A 12,894-nucleotide genomic window follows, 5' to 3' on the forward strand; every position below is an offset into this window, starting at 1 on the left:
TGGTACATCTACAGTCCAGAGCAGCTCGTGTGCAAGATAAACGTTTCGTAATACCTCTTGTGGACAGGAATTGAGTTGAGGATCGCTCTCAATATTTCATTGATCAAACAGTATTTGCATCTCGCAGTAAATGAAAACCTTCTTTGCATCGCGAAATCCTTTCCAAAACACACACAAACTGCCTGCCTACCACCGTGCATTATGCTGAATAGGAAGGAAGAAAACCGCGAACGAATGTGAAATTATGCACGTATAATTCATGAACCGGTAATGGAACGATCGGTTTGTTCGGTCCGGTTTGGCTGTAGAAGCAAAACTAATTTCGAAAGCCCCCCTGCCGTTTGCCGTTCGTAATGTGCCGATCGCATCTCAGGCTTCAGCTCGAACAAAAGCAAACCATTTAACGAAAGGAAGCGATTGAACGGGCTAAATGATAATGTTTTATGTGAACATGAAAGGATATGGTTATCCATTGTTCGGAGTAATTGCGCCGAGTGTAGAGATTTGCTTCGGTTAGTGAGAAGGGGCGAGAGGAGGGAGGGAATGCTGGATGCTGCCCGCTGGTTGAAGCTGCCAGTTGTTGGCTAGTTAATTGTCCAGCGGGTAGAGCGGTAGTAGCAGCAATGTTCGTGATGGGCTGTGGTTGTGAACAGATCTAATGGTTAAAGCTCTAATGGTTGTGTTTAATGTAAGTACAGGCTTGCGAAGGAAATGCACTGTTTGAAGAGATTCATTACGTTAAATGATTTAAGAAATGAATTTGAATTCAATCAGGCTGTTGTGGGTTCATTCGCACAAAGAGGATTGTTTATAACTGGCTCGTAAAGCGTTTCCCATACGGGTTGTACATCCGGTACAAATTTTATATCTGCACTGCAGACCTCGAACAAACTGGTGACGAATTGATTAATTTTATAACCCCTTTTGCCAGACCTACAGAGAGCTGTAGGATGTGTTTTTGGGCGTCCAGTCGTGGTTTATTCCTCCTTTTATTTGGTGGATTATGGTGCAACCACACGAAGAAACGCATAAACTTAAACGAATATTCACACCAACGGGGGCTCTCGAACCAGAACGATGACACTATGGTTGACGTACGGTTAATGGCATTTTAATAGTTTTAATCGTACCGAGCCTGCCCACGCGTCTCGGAGCTGAAGCGGAATCGAGATGCAAAGGACCCCAAGAACATGGCGAACGGGGCGAGAAACGTGAACGTGTCGAGTGCATTTTATGGTCGATCATGAATCGCTCAAAATAATGTGCTATATTAACGAAGTTTCGGTGACATTTTGGGAGGTAAAAGAGGAAAAAATCATCTTGTGAAAAGTGTTTAAAGTGTTGTCAGAAGAAAATAATGTATGCTTTTGCAGCCATTCCTTCTAATGTTCTGCGGAATACGTTGTGTGGAGTCTCGACTCAACTTTATCCTTTCATAATTAAAATGATCGACGTAATACAACTTGTAGCTTTTACTTTTCCCCGTGAAGCTGGAGCAGCTTTCAGCTACGGTAGCAGTCTGAGCAATGTCCGTTAAATTAAGGCGAATAAAATTACAAGCTAATCAAAGCAAAGATATGTCATAACCGAAGGCCTAAATCAACGGCAGCAAAACCCAAGCAGGAAAAAAAGGGAAAGACAAATGATAGCAAACGGGCTACTTTGCTACGCCTGTCGCGCTGGTTTCAACGTGAGGCCAGTTTGCCCCCCTCCCCCTCTCCGCCTTCTTCTAACCACTGGGCAAACTGTCCATTCGCTGCTGGCCCGCCATTCTTGGAGGGCAATTAATTTGGCGGTGGAATTTTTTAATTTACCAATCCGCTCTATTATTTATTCACGCCACAATGGCCCCAACTGCCCGGGGGCTGCTGGTTTAATCCACCATAACGTAGCCCCCTCCCCTCCTTACCTCTTCCATGCAGGACGCAAGGATTGGCAGTTTGTGTTTGAACAAAGCCCTCAAAACAGTAGCCGTCGTACGATCGACCCCGATCGATTGATTGCCCCCTTCTCTCATTGCCACTGTACCGCTGCCGAGCGAAACCACATTAAAGCGATTTGATAGACATTAGATTTCGGTTTTATTAGATTTTTCGTACGCTTAATCGTTTCGGAGATTGTATTCCGCCTGTTTAGCGTTTGTCTTCGTTTTCTTCCCGCAAGCATCCTTTGTGTCGAAGGCTTCCCGTACGTACCTACTACACGGTGGGGAGTAATCAATTCGGCAGTAGTGCTCGCTGCCATTGGGAGGAGTTTGTAAGTTTGTTCTCTTACCGACCTTTCCTTCTGGTGACCGTTTTGTCGGTGTAAAGGGGGAAGCTGGAAGACTTGCCCCCGTTTTTCGAATGACTTGTCGATTGGTGGGATGGACGAGAGAGTGTGTGTGTGTTTGTGTGTTTTCCTCTATCCCCCCTCTTTTAGCGTTGAATCTCCGGGCTTTGTTTTGATTAGATTATAAGATAATGTTAATTGGATTTACTTCCCCCTCTTTACTTTCCTTCTTCTCGATACTGTCGTTTTTACCACACTAACACCGCTGCACTGTGCTGGTCCAAAAGCAAACAAAAGTTCGAAGCGGATCGAATGAGATTTTTTGCATCTCATGTTGGGGAATTAGATTGAGTGTATTGGGAGAAAAGGAGGGGACCGATGGGGCAGCCTCTACATAATCGATTCTGGAGCAGTATATGAGGGTAATTAAAAGAGAAAATTTGAATGTCTGGCTGTATCGAAAGCGCTGTGTAAAGCGTACGAAACAAGAGGTTTACAGTGATCAAGTGTTCATACATCTGGCTCTTCGAAAGAATGTAAGAGCTTTTTGTTTGGATTTCTAGCACTTGTAAGTGTGAATTTGAGTCGGTAGAGAGCTTTAATGTAATAGATTTCAAGTGCAAAATTGTGAAAATGATAAGAAGTTATCATAAAATTAACTCAACAGTTGAAAACAGCTCTTGCATCTGTTTCTCAAACAGATTCAAACCTACGCTACTTAACATCCAAAAGTCAGCCGTAAACGAGACGCCATTGTTTGCATGACTGTGCGCAGATTGATCGTTAATTTATTGGATTATTAGATGCTTTGGCTCGGGCCAAAAGGATGCCCCGCTTGGGAAGATCGTTGCCCCTGTTGCACGAGCGTATGTATGTTAAATTTCCAACTCCTCAATACCGTGCCTTTCAAAGCGTCAGATTCGCTTACAAATGGTTTGATTTAGGTTAGGGGAATACAGTGTGCTACGTTGAGAGTATAAATACTGACACGGCTCCCGAAAATCTTGTGAGACGCTGCGTCATTGCGCTAATGATCGCTAAGCAGGAGCCAGGCGGGTAGAAGGTACCGTGTTCTGATCAGATAAGCTTTAGCGTTTCCTTCGATCTTCGAGTCTTCTTCCGTGGCTCCGACGGTGGTGGCTGAGAAACATATCGATGTTTTAGAATGATGATTTGATTGGTTTAGGGGCGAAGGGAAAGCGAATCAAATTTTAATCTAAATTATATTAAGAGCTGTACCGGGCGCTTCTTGTAGTTGCTCGGGACGGTCGGTACCTCAAGCATTGATTCGATACGGCTCACGGTTCTGAGGAGTGTTGGCAAAGGGTGTTTTTTTTTCGGGGATGCATCCTGCTGTTAGGACGGCGCCAGTATCAGCCCTGTGGAATAGGTGCAATATCATTCGATGGTTGTCTGTAAATAAACGATGCTGTTGTTAGTATGCTTTGGTTCACACAAGAAAGAGGTGTGTTTTTAAGGACAAAAAGGAAGAGATGAAACAGTTCTCTGTATTCATGCAGAGACGAAACGACCTAATGATTAGTTAAAAACGTGTCAATTTTAATAAAAAAAATGAAATGAAATTTTGATTCTCATACACGATGTACACGGTCCGCCATCAGTAAACGTATTAAATATATTATTTTGTTTCGTATGTGTGTGTGTGGTTTACGACTCGTCGCTGGAATATTCAACGATTTTTCTTCTGTGTGGTCGTTTATCTTGTACTGTGAGGTTAAGTTTATTTCCCCCCAAAAGCTTGACATTAAGCGCTTGTACAGGTATAAATTGCCCACGCAAACTTGTGATTTCGTTGGCGTGGAATGATCCAACCATTTTGAAGCCATTTACTGTGACACATTTATGGGTGAAAACGGAGCTCCAAAAATAACGCGTTATATTATTCTAAACCTAACGAATCAAACTGTTGAAACCATTAACAAGAGAGCGAAAAAATGTGCTCATAATGAATTCAATTGTTTTAGCCATTTTCTGAATGACCTTTGCTTTTCCCCGGTTTGATGAGCACTTATTAGTTCTCATTCAATTAAAATGATATTAAGATTGTTTGGACCGATAAGCCGGTCCTCAAATTCAACTCAAAGTTTAGGTCACCCTAGAGCAGCTCTATAATCAAGCTATAGCAGACTTGAGGTACAAATTTCATTATCAGGCTCATTAATATCTTTGACATCCAGCAATGACCCCTCGGTGGACTACGGCCAATTTGCGGCAAAATCCGTTTGGTATTGATTGTGATCTTAGATCATGATTGGAGGAAAAAACGAAACGAAAGAAAAAGGTCATTGCGTGGCCCGGTGTAAGGGCAAGGAATGGTTGAGTTTGGAATGATAACGAGCGGGTGGGTGGGACCATCAACGCTTCTGCTTTAATAAAGTAAAGCCAAAAGCTATTAATCATACGCCTGAATTACATTGGCCAGCTTTGAAGAGTCGGCTTAGGGGAAGGCAATGTTTGTGGTTTTGTGAATTTATTCCGAAATAAAAGCTATTTCGTTGCGGAAAATCTGTAATCGCCACGGTTGACATCATCTGAGCTGTCAACCTTTATGATCGTCATAAAACGCGGACCTGAGCGGTAATTATCATGTGGCAAAGTATCAAAAGCACGCAATAAGCTTAAGCATGCAGTTGACATTAACTAGAGGGTAATTAATCTAGCGCAGTAATAAAAAACGACGGATCAAAACGGGCAAACAGCCCAAAAGGCCCGATGAATATTGTCCAATGATTTAAAGGCATGATTTCGGGAACTGAGCACGTGCGAATGGGCTGTTTGACATTGGGGGGAGAAAGAAAATAATTAAAACCTCATTAATGCTTATTTTGGTGGTATGATGGCGTTAGGGGGAGTTGTTTTATTGCACTTTATACTTAATAATGGCGTGACTGTCGGTTTGTGTAACAGTGCGAATTATTGCATTGTTATATCAATTTCAGGTAACCTTTAGATTAGATTTGAAAGAGAAATACGACTAAAACAGCTTTACGTGCAATTTGCAACGAATTTTCATCCAAATCATCTTGCAAAACTTCGTAAATCTGCTATTCAATTTCAATCGGTCCACATATGCATCAACATTCAATTTCAATTCCCATCCACATGGTACGTTTTTCAACACAGATTTAGGTGCACCGAAGCACTCCTCCGAGCACATTAGAATGAATGATTGACGCATGATTTGTTGGCACAGACAGTGCAAGAAGCCATTTTTAACCACAATTTGTCACAAATTTGTTTGTTTCGTTCGGAATCGATCAAATGTGTGTGATGTGTGTGAGGGAAAATTAATTGGCCTTTCGGGTGTGTAGAAAACAGGGGAAACTTTTGCATCCCCCCACGGTAACGAAGCTGATTGGATAAGGCCGACGGCTCCGCCCCTGCTGAAGCGGGAAGATGCGATAGTGTGCGTGTAGTATGGCGTTCGTTTTGCAATAGTGTGCGCGGCGCAATGGTGGAAGCAAGGCGGAGCTTGCGTGTTGCGTGATGTATGCAGGGCTCGTTGCTTTGTAGTTGTAGTTTGAAAAGTGTTTAATTTGGATTAAATAACGATTAAAAACTATTGAAACTAATCAAGATTTGACATTGAAGGCATTAATTTAAGTTAAAGTAAGTAACAAGTATAATTTGAACATAAAATAGGCTAGAACACTTCCTCCCTTACAGCACCATACGGAAGAGCCCTGTAACAAGCTTTTGTTGGGCACTTATCTCCAGCCCCGTGCACCTTGGAATCAGTTTTCATAGCACGTTTGCCGCTCCACGTTGGTTCAGTATCCGTTGTACGTTCGCTTTGCGTGGAGTGTTGGGTCGTTCGCGTGCTCATTCGTTTGTTTACGCTCGCATCGATCGTTCGTGCTGTGGTTCGGTTTGCGCTCGCGACGGACACGCGTTGGCCTGCAAGGTGTGCACAAATTGACCGTCGGGTGATGAATGAGCGCGTTCATCATACTAAAGTGGTTACATTTGAAGTGGTTCTACAATTTAAGAGGTTCAAAAATAGTACCAAAAAGTGATTGTATGAGAAACGCGAAGGAAACTACTTGACAAAGCACTGCCTGTGTAAGGATAGGCAGAAGAAAATAGGTCTGGTGACGCTGGTATGCTAGAAAATCGTAGAATTATCACCTCCCAGCTGAGAAACGTCAACAACAAGATCAAAAGGTAACAGCCGAGCAACGGTTTGTTAGCTGCATTAAACACAACGAAGGAACGAGCAAGAAATAAACCAAATGCAAACTGATAGATAATTGAATTTGCACCCCACGCGCGGACTTGCTTGCAGAGTGAAGTGCATTCCAGGGCTCCTCGGTGCAGTATCGGCAATAGCGGTGTTCAGCTTCAGACCCCACCGGTGAAGTGTTACGAGCGTACCCCGCGTTCGAACGACGCGTCAAGGAGCGAGATTGTGAAGTGTTAAAATTAACGTTGCTCTCGTTCGCGTTCAATTAACAATCCGTGCACCGCACTGTATCCTCGCGTATGTGACCCTGTGTGTATATTCACGTGTGTGTGTTTGTGTGTCTATAGCTCTACTCTGTGCAGTGTGTGTAGGTGCATCTAGGTGCGGTTGGCAAGTGTGCTGTGAAGTATGGATTGGGCGAGCTTGAGTGAATTATGCAACTGTGCTAGAAATATACATATTGTGGGCAAATATTTTCCAATCCACTCAGGCTCGGTGCTCCGCTTTTTCAATTAGCCGCAATTAGTCGCTCGGCGAGAGAGAGAGAGAGAGAGAGGAGGCTTCGAGTCTTATCGCTAACAGCCGAAAGGAAGAAAAAGAAGAAACAGAAGAAAAAAACACAGCGGCCACTCAAACACAAAAACCGATACGCCATTTGATAGGAAATTGTGCACAATTATCGGCCGCTTGCAAGCCCGCAGGATTCCAGCCAGCAGCAGGTTTGAAGTAGCAGCAAAACGTTCCAGTTTGTCGCTTCAGCAATCGAGGTAAGAACGAACGAGTCGTTTTGCTATGCCAATGAAACCATTCTCACCCAGGTCGTGGCGCGGGAAGCGAGCCGAGCAGCTTAACATCAGGGATCAGTGGGTTTTCTTAAAGTTTGGTGTCCCGGCTGCGGTTAGCGTTTGTGTCCGGGCTGGCAAACGAGTTAATCAGCCCAGGAAATCCTTCCAATTACGCAATTTCCTTAATCACAAGTGGCCGGTCAGCCAACCGCAAACCAGTTGGTGCGTTTTTTTTTTCGAGAACTGCAAATCCCCCGAGCGATGGCAGTGGCAGTCGACAGCGGATGATGATTGGTTCAATTGGTTCGGACCGTTTGTGGATAATTCTGCTCGAAAAGGCATTTCAGAAGTCCAGAAAAAGCAGCCCTGTTGGAAAAGTTGTGTCTTTTGTGTGCTTGTTTCGTTATATTTGGCAATGCAGCTCTGTGGGAAGAATGATTCTGCTTTGAAAATAGAAATCGAAAGCACAATTTGTTTCTATTCAAAATTGGAAATAATTGTTTTGAAATGTGATATTTTAGGCACTCATTCCTTGCGCCGTATGCAGCTAATGCTGCAGATAGGGAACGTTATTAGATTGTACAGCGATGCAGATACGTTGTTTAGCATTTTGACAGACACGCGATGCACCGCAGTGGATTCAGATTGGAGCTTTATTTTGAAATTAAATTGTAGCACATTAGAAGCTGCCAAAGGGTAAAACGTTTGCACATGCTTGTCAGCGCAATCAGGAGGGGTTGAACATATTTAGTTGAATTCAATTAGAACGGAAAGGTAGATTAGTTTGATAGGAGTATCTGCATCAACCTGAAATCATATAAAAGCCATCGATTGAACGAATGTGTTTTGTTGCTTACACGAAACGTTTTTTGTTTTTCATTTTCAACTCACGAAACCATATTTTCCTGTACTTTTTATCGATGCATAAACTATTGAGGACCTTTGTTTGTAAAAGAAATAAAACTAATTGTCCAGTTCCACCCAACTAATTATCCAGCCAGCCAGTTAGCTCTACCTATCATCTGAGTCGCGCACAGTAGGCAAACACTTAATGATCACATTTCAATTTTAGATCCCTTGCCGTCAGCACAGCAAACAACAGCAAAAAAAGCTCTCGCGCGCTGTGTAACGCTTTTCCGACGCTTCCCAACGGGGGCAGGATGTTTGCTGCCCGGAAAAACAAGGAATTAGCCTAATGACGATCATAAAATGGCTGAGCGTTGGCTAGTTTTGACACGGTGCTTGATTGATGGGACCCCAGCCAGCGCCGGCCAACGGGTCCGTCCGGCCACCAGCAATGGGGCGGCGGGGATGGCGTGAAATCAACGAACCATCAACCGGCGAACCATTTCTTTGTTGGATCGCTTCGCGATGGCGGAACATAACGTTTTCATGTAAAATGGATTTGGTGTTTGTTTTTCTAGGCACAAATACCAACATCACCACCACCACCGCCAGGTGAGCTTGTGATGTAAATTTAAAACATTCAATCATCGTCAGCTTTTGACAATGAAGACATTTGGTGTGCTGTTATGTGTGCGTGTGTGTGTGTGTGTGTGCATGTCATGGCTGGAAAGTTTAACATAAACTATGGAGGTCTTTTGTGATATGTTGATAAGCACATAACAAGCAAGTGTTTTATTTGTTGCGCTAGCATTAGCTCCAAAAAGCTTCCCTTCGCCCCCCCTTTTAAAATCTAGAGAGTGAGGCTTCTGGTGAAAAACAAAATTAATTTCTAACCAGCACCTACACCAGTTGAGGAGTCGCTTCAGCGGGCAGCTAAACCTTTTTTGGAGCTAAATATCGTATTCTAATACGGCACTCATTAGAAAGGATTTGACTAATGGAATTTGAGATACCTTAGCAGGACTTAGTTTGCATAATAAAGCTGTATTCATTTGCTGAAAATAAATTGAAAAAGTAAGTCGATAGCTTTGCAGCGTTTTAATACGTGACATTCTGTCCTCTTAGCAGCGCCGCTCAGCTTGTCTCGAAAAGTTCTTGAAACTAGTTTTAAAATTTAACACCACCACCACCATCGCGGTTGGGGCATTTGACCGCGGTTGCGTTCGTGCTATGGGCCAGTTTCCATGTAAGCAGCTCTTAATTTGCTACGATTTAATTTAAATAAAGAAAAAAAACCCCTAGCTTCACTAAACCTGACGGCGCCGTTGCGTGTCAAATGTCCGTCAAAGAAAATGAACATATTTGAATAGCCATTCACGGGTGCGGTATGGCAGCACATAAGCACAGGCACACTTGAGTGAGTATATGGTAAGTGTGGGCGAAGATGTCGGACAGTGATATAAAGTGTAGTTTATTATTGCGACGAAAGTATAAGTTTTAATCCAAAGAAACGTGGAGTTATTTACATTAATTCAGTCAGTGAGCTTTTCTCCATGTTCTTCCACGTTTCTATTGCATGTTAGGAGTTTCGAAGCATGAAGCAACTCCAAAGGGCATCTAAACAATAAACTCTAATTAAACATAAACGAAAACTGACTAGCTTTATTATACGCACACAAACACACATACACTGACAACACTGCTTTTCTCCAATGTAACTATCCTGTACATCGTAGCAAGCGCAGGCTCGCGGTAGCTTCCCCCCAGCGTACGCCACGTTTGTTTGTTTGGGGGCCATTTTGTTTACCGAGCACGGTATGGGAGCTTGAATGGGAAGGTTGCTGGGTGAATGGTGGGGATGGTGGTGTGTAGTGGTGGCCAGAGCATTGAGATAGACTTTCCGCAACGTGACGTCTGAAGTTTGGCGGGCGCAACCGGTTCGGGGGCGTAAGACAGAAGCGCAACAGTATCGCGTCAGCAAGGGCCATAAAGTTTTGTCCTTAATGAGCTTGTAAACACGGGGTCGACTAATTAATTACCACCACTACCAGCTACCACTGCCCGAGGCCACCTTTCATGGTGCTGGCGCTGTAGTTGGGATGACGGTGGCGGCGGCGGCGGCTGTGATCGAATCTTTGCTGGTGAGCTTTCGAGCAGCGAGAGCTTTGGATTAAAGGCAACACGAGGAGTTTGATTGAATGCGGCAGGTAAATAGGGATGTGCACTGTTTGCACAAGATTTAGATACAAAATTTATGATTCATGGATCATGCAATGCAATTGGAGTGCTATCGTGGTGCGATAAATCTGCAAACAACGCAATTATAGTGTTATCCAGCAAGATTCGCAAAACACTTCAACACTCCAAGTTCGAAGCTAACCCATACATGCTTAGTAGTTCTATTACCCACTGCCAAGTATTCTTATACCTTACCTGTGCACTTTATAGAAGCTTCTGTAACAACATTACCCCCTCACAACTCCTAACTCAATTAGCAATAAATTCACCAACACCCGGACGGACGGACGGACGAAGAGAAGCATTCAAGCATGGCAGACCGTGCGCAGTAGCGAACCGCCGGCTCGGTATCGCGGGATCGCAGTTTGTTTGCTTAATTTACAACACCCACTCAGTAATGAGAAGTGCTTCTTCTTGCTACTCCTCGTTCGCTGTGCAGTGCACAACGTTCGGTTCGGTTTGATTGAATGGAATGGGTGGGAGGGATGGTTGCTTGCGACTGATAGACGGTGGCAGCTAGATTGATACGGCGGCGGCCGCTGTGCGTACGAGATTCGCCGCTCGGGACGCCGAAAGTGGAAAGCACTGTACGAGCACCGTTTTTGACAGCTTACAACTTTGATCTGTTTTCCGATTCGACCGCCATCCTCCGCTCCTAGGTCGTCTCCCCCGCCCAGAAACGGGAGCATCGACGGTAGTTGCGTTTTTGCGCTGCATGTTGCGGACACAGCGCACAGAGCAACGCCACGCGGCAGGGGAAAACATGCGGTATCGCTTAATCAAATTAACGTTTAACTTCGGGAGCATCGTACAACAGTGCCTCCGCATCGATAAGACAACAGAGGGGAGGGGGGGGGGGGGCGAGTTGAACACGACACGGGGCGCCGCGGGTGTGCTTTCCAAATCGGGAGGCGGGAGGGCGGTTATCACGCAATCGAACGAACAGCGAAACAACGGCCTAATTTGAACCGTTAACAAGCGATCGCGAGCACGGCGGAATGGGTACGCTCGAGGGACTTGGGTTGGTGGATGCAGCTGCACACGCAGCACTGGGCGAAGGATGCACAGTGGTAAGGATGTGATGAGCGCGGGTCCCTTCGATTTGTAATTAAATTAAAAGCCCTTTTCTGTACCGAAGCTGGTGGTACAAAACGGTAAATTTTTGGCTGTGCTGACGAAAAACCAGCGTTCTGGTTGATGGGGGTGTTTTCGACCATCGATGAGGAGCATCGGTTCTTATGGATGGCGATTGTGACGCGTGCAGTTATTTCTTTTATGTTATTATTGAGCTTGTAAGTTTTTTGCTGTTGAAGATGGAATGTGAAGCGTGGCGATCAGATTGGAGATAAAAATCAATGGAAGCTTGTGTCTAATATATGAGGTACTGAAAATATAATCAATACTGGAGTGTTGTTGAAACAAACCATTTCAAACATAATTATGTGATAGAATGGTGCTTATGGGAATCTCTATTTGCTCAATAATCTATCAATCTTCCTATCACAATTACCTATTTGCCTCTGCATTAAACACCATTGTAAGGTCACAATTACCCCTGCAACGGGAATTAAACTAATCGAAGCTAAAAAAGTCAATTTGCTCTTAATCAACGCCCAATGTTGTTCATCAATTTCGCTCAATCCGATTGCTAATCACGCGTAAATTCCCATCGTTGTCCCGGGTGACGAGGCTTAATTGTATTTTGTTTGGGGCTCGATTAAAATCCAATTTATCGATTAAATCCTCACACCGGCTCGCGAAGGTTAAGGAGAGATATCTCGTGGCGATGGTCAATTGTGGCAGCCCATCTGGAGGAGGCCGTACCGCATTCCCTTCCAGATCGATGATGTCTAATTGTTTTGCGCCCGCTGGCCGTGATTGTTGCCCAATCGAGTATTGGTCGAGCACCGATTTGTGATTAAGCTTAGTGGAGCGATAAATTATCGCTGGCAAAATCAAACTCTCAAAGCTCAACATCCAGACAGTGACACCAGCCAGTATCGATCGATCGATCAACAGTACAATGGTGCGTGTCGCTGTGGGTCAGTGGCCCCGCGAGCGAGAAATAGGGATTGGCAGCAGACAAATCGGTTACCCCAATCTTGCAGACATTACGGTGTGATGGATTAAACTGCTAAACGATGAGGTGCTGATAAACCATAAAACACGGGCGTGTGTGCGTTTGTGTGTGTGTTTAGCGATCATTCTGCCAAGCGCCCCAAGACACGGCTGCACATCATCGGTTTTGTTGAGGCTAATGGAGGTTAATCATCGGATCAACCGAGGGAAGCAGAATGTATCAATCATCGACCGTGTTGACACACATATCGATGACAAGAGCTGCCCTGCTTGGACCATGTCACTCCCATGTGTGTTTGTTTGCGGAGAGGGCAGGGGACGGGGACTGGGCTAAATGGGGAACGTGCGCACTGTCCCGGTGTCTTATCGCGATGCACTAATTGAAGATAATGTCAATTATAATAGAAAAGCCCGTCTTTGAGTGCGATAAGCGATCATCGATGGAATATGAATCGGTTTTTTTTGTCGTGT

At 44.4% G+C, this 12,894-nt stretch overlaps 1 protein-coding gene across 2 annotated transcripts in view; it reads left to right on the plus strand.

Moving 5' to 3' along the window:
- The first annotated feature begins 6,027 nt into the window (after window positions 1–6,027).
- The window catches only part of LOC120956008 (homeobox protein aristaless), a 63,970-nt gene continuing 57,103 nt past the window's right edge, over window positions 6,028–12,894 (plus strand). The window contains exon 1 of one of the 2 annotated variants that reach the window (XM_040377343.2): window positions 6,028–7,242. The gene's annotated coding sequence lies outside the window, so the exon portion shown is untranslated. The remainder of the gene's footprint in view (window positions 7,243–12,894) is intronic. The other variant, XM_040377342.2, reaches the window with a different exon arrangement.

Source organism: Anopheles coluzzii, chromosome 3 (genome assembly GCF_943734685.1).
Source record: "Anopheles coluzzii chromosome 3, AcolN3, whole genome shotgun sequence".
Taxonomy (NCBI): domain Eukaryota; kingdom Metazoa; phylum Arthropoda; class Insecta; order Diptera; family Culicidae; genus Anopheles; species Anopheles coluzzii.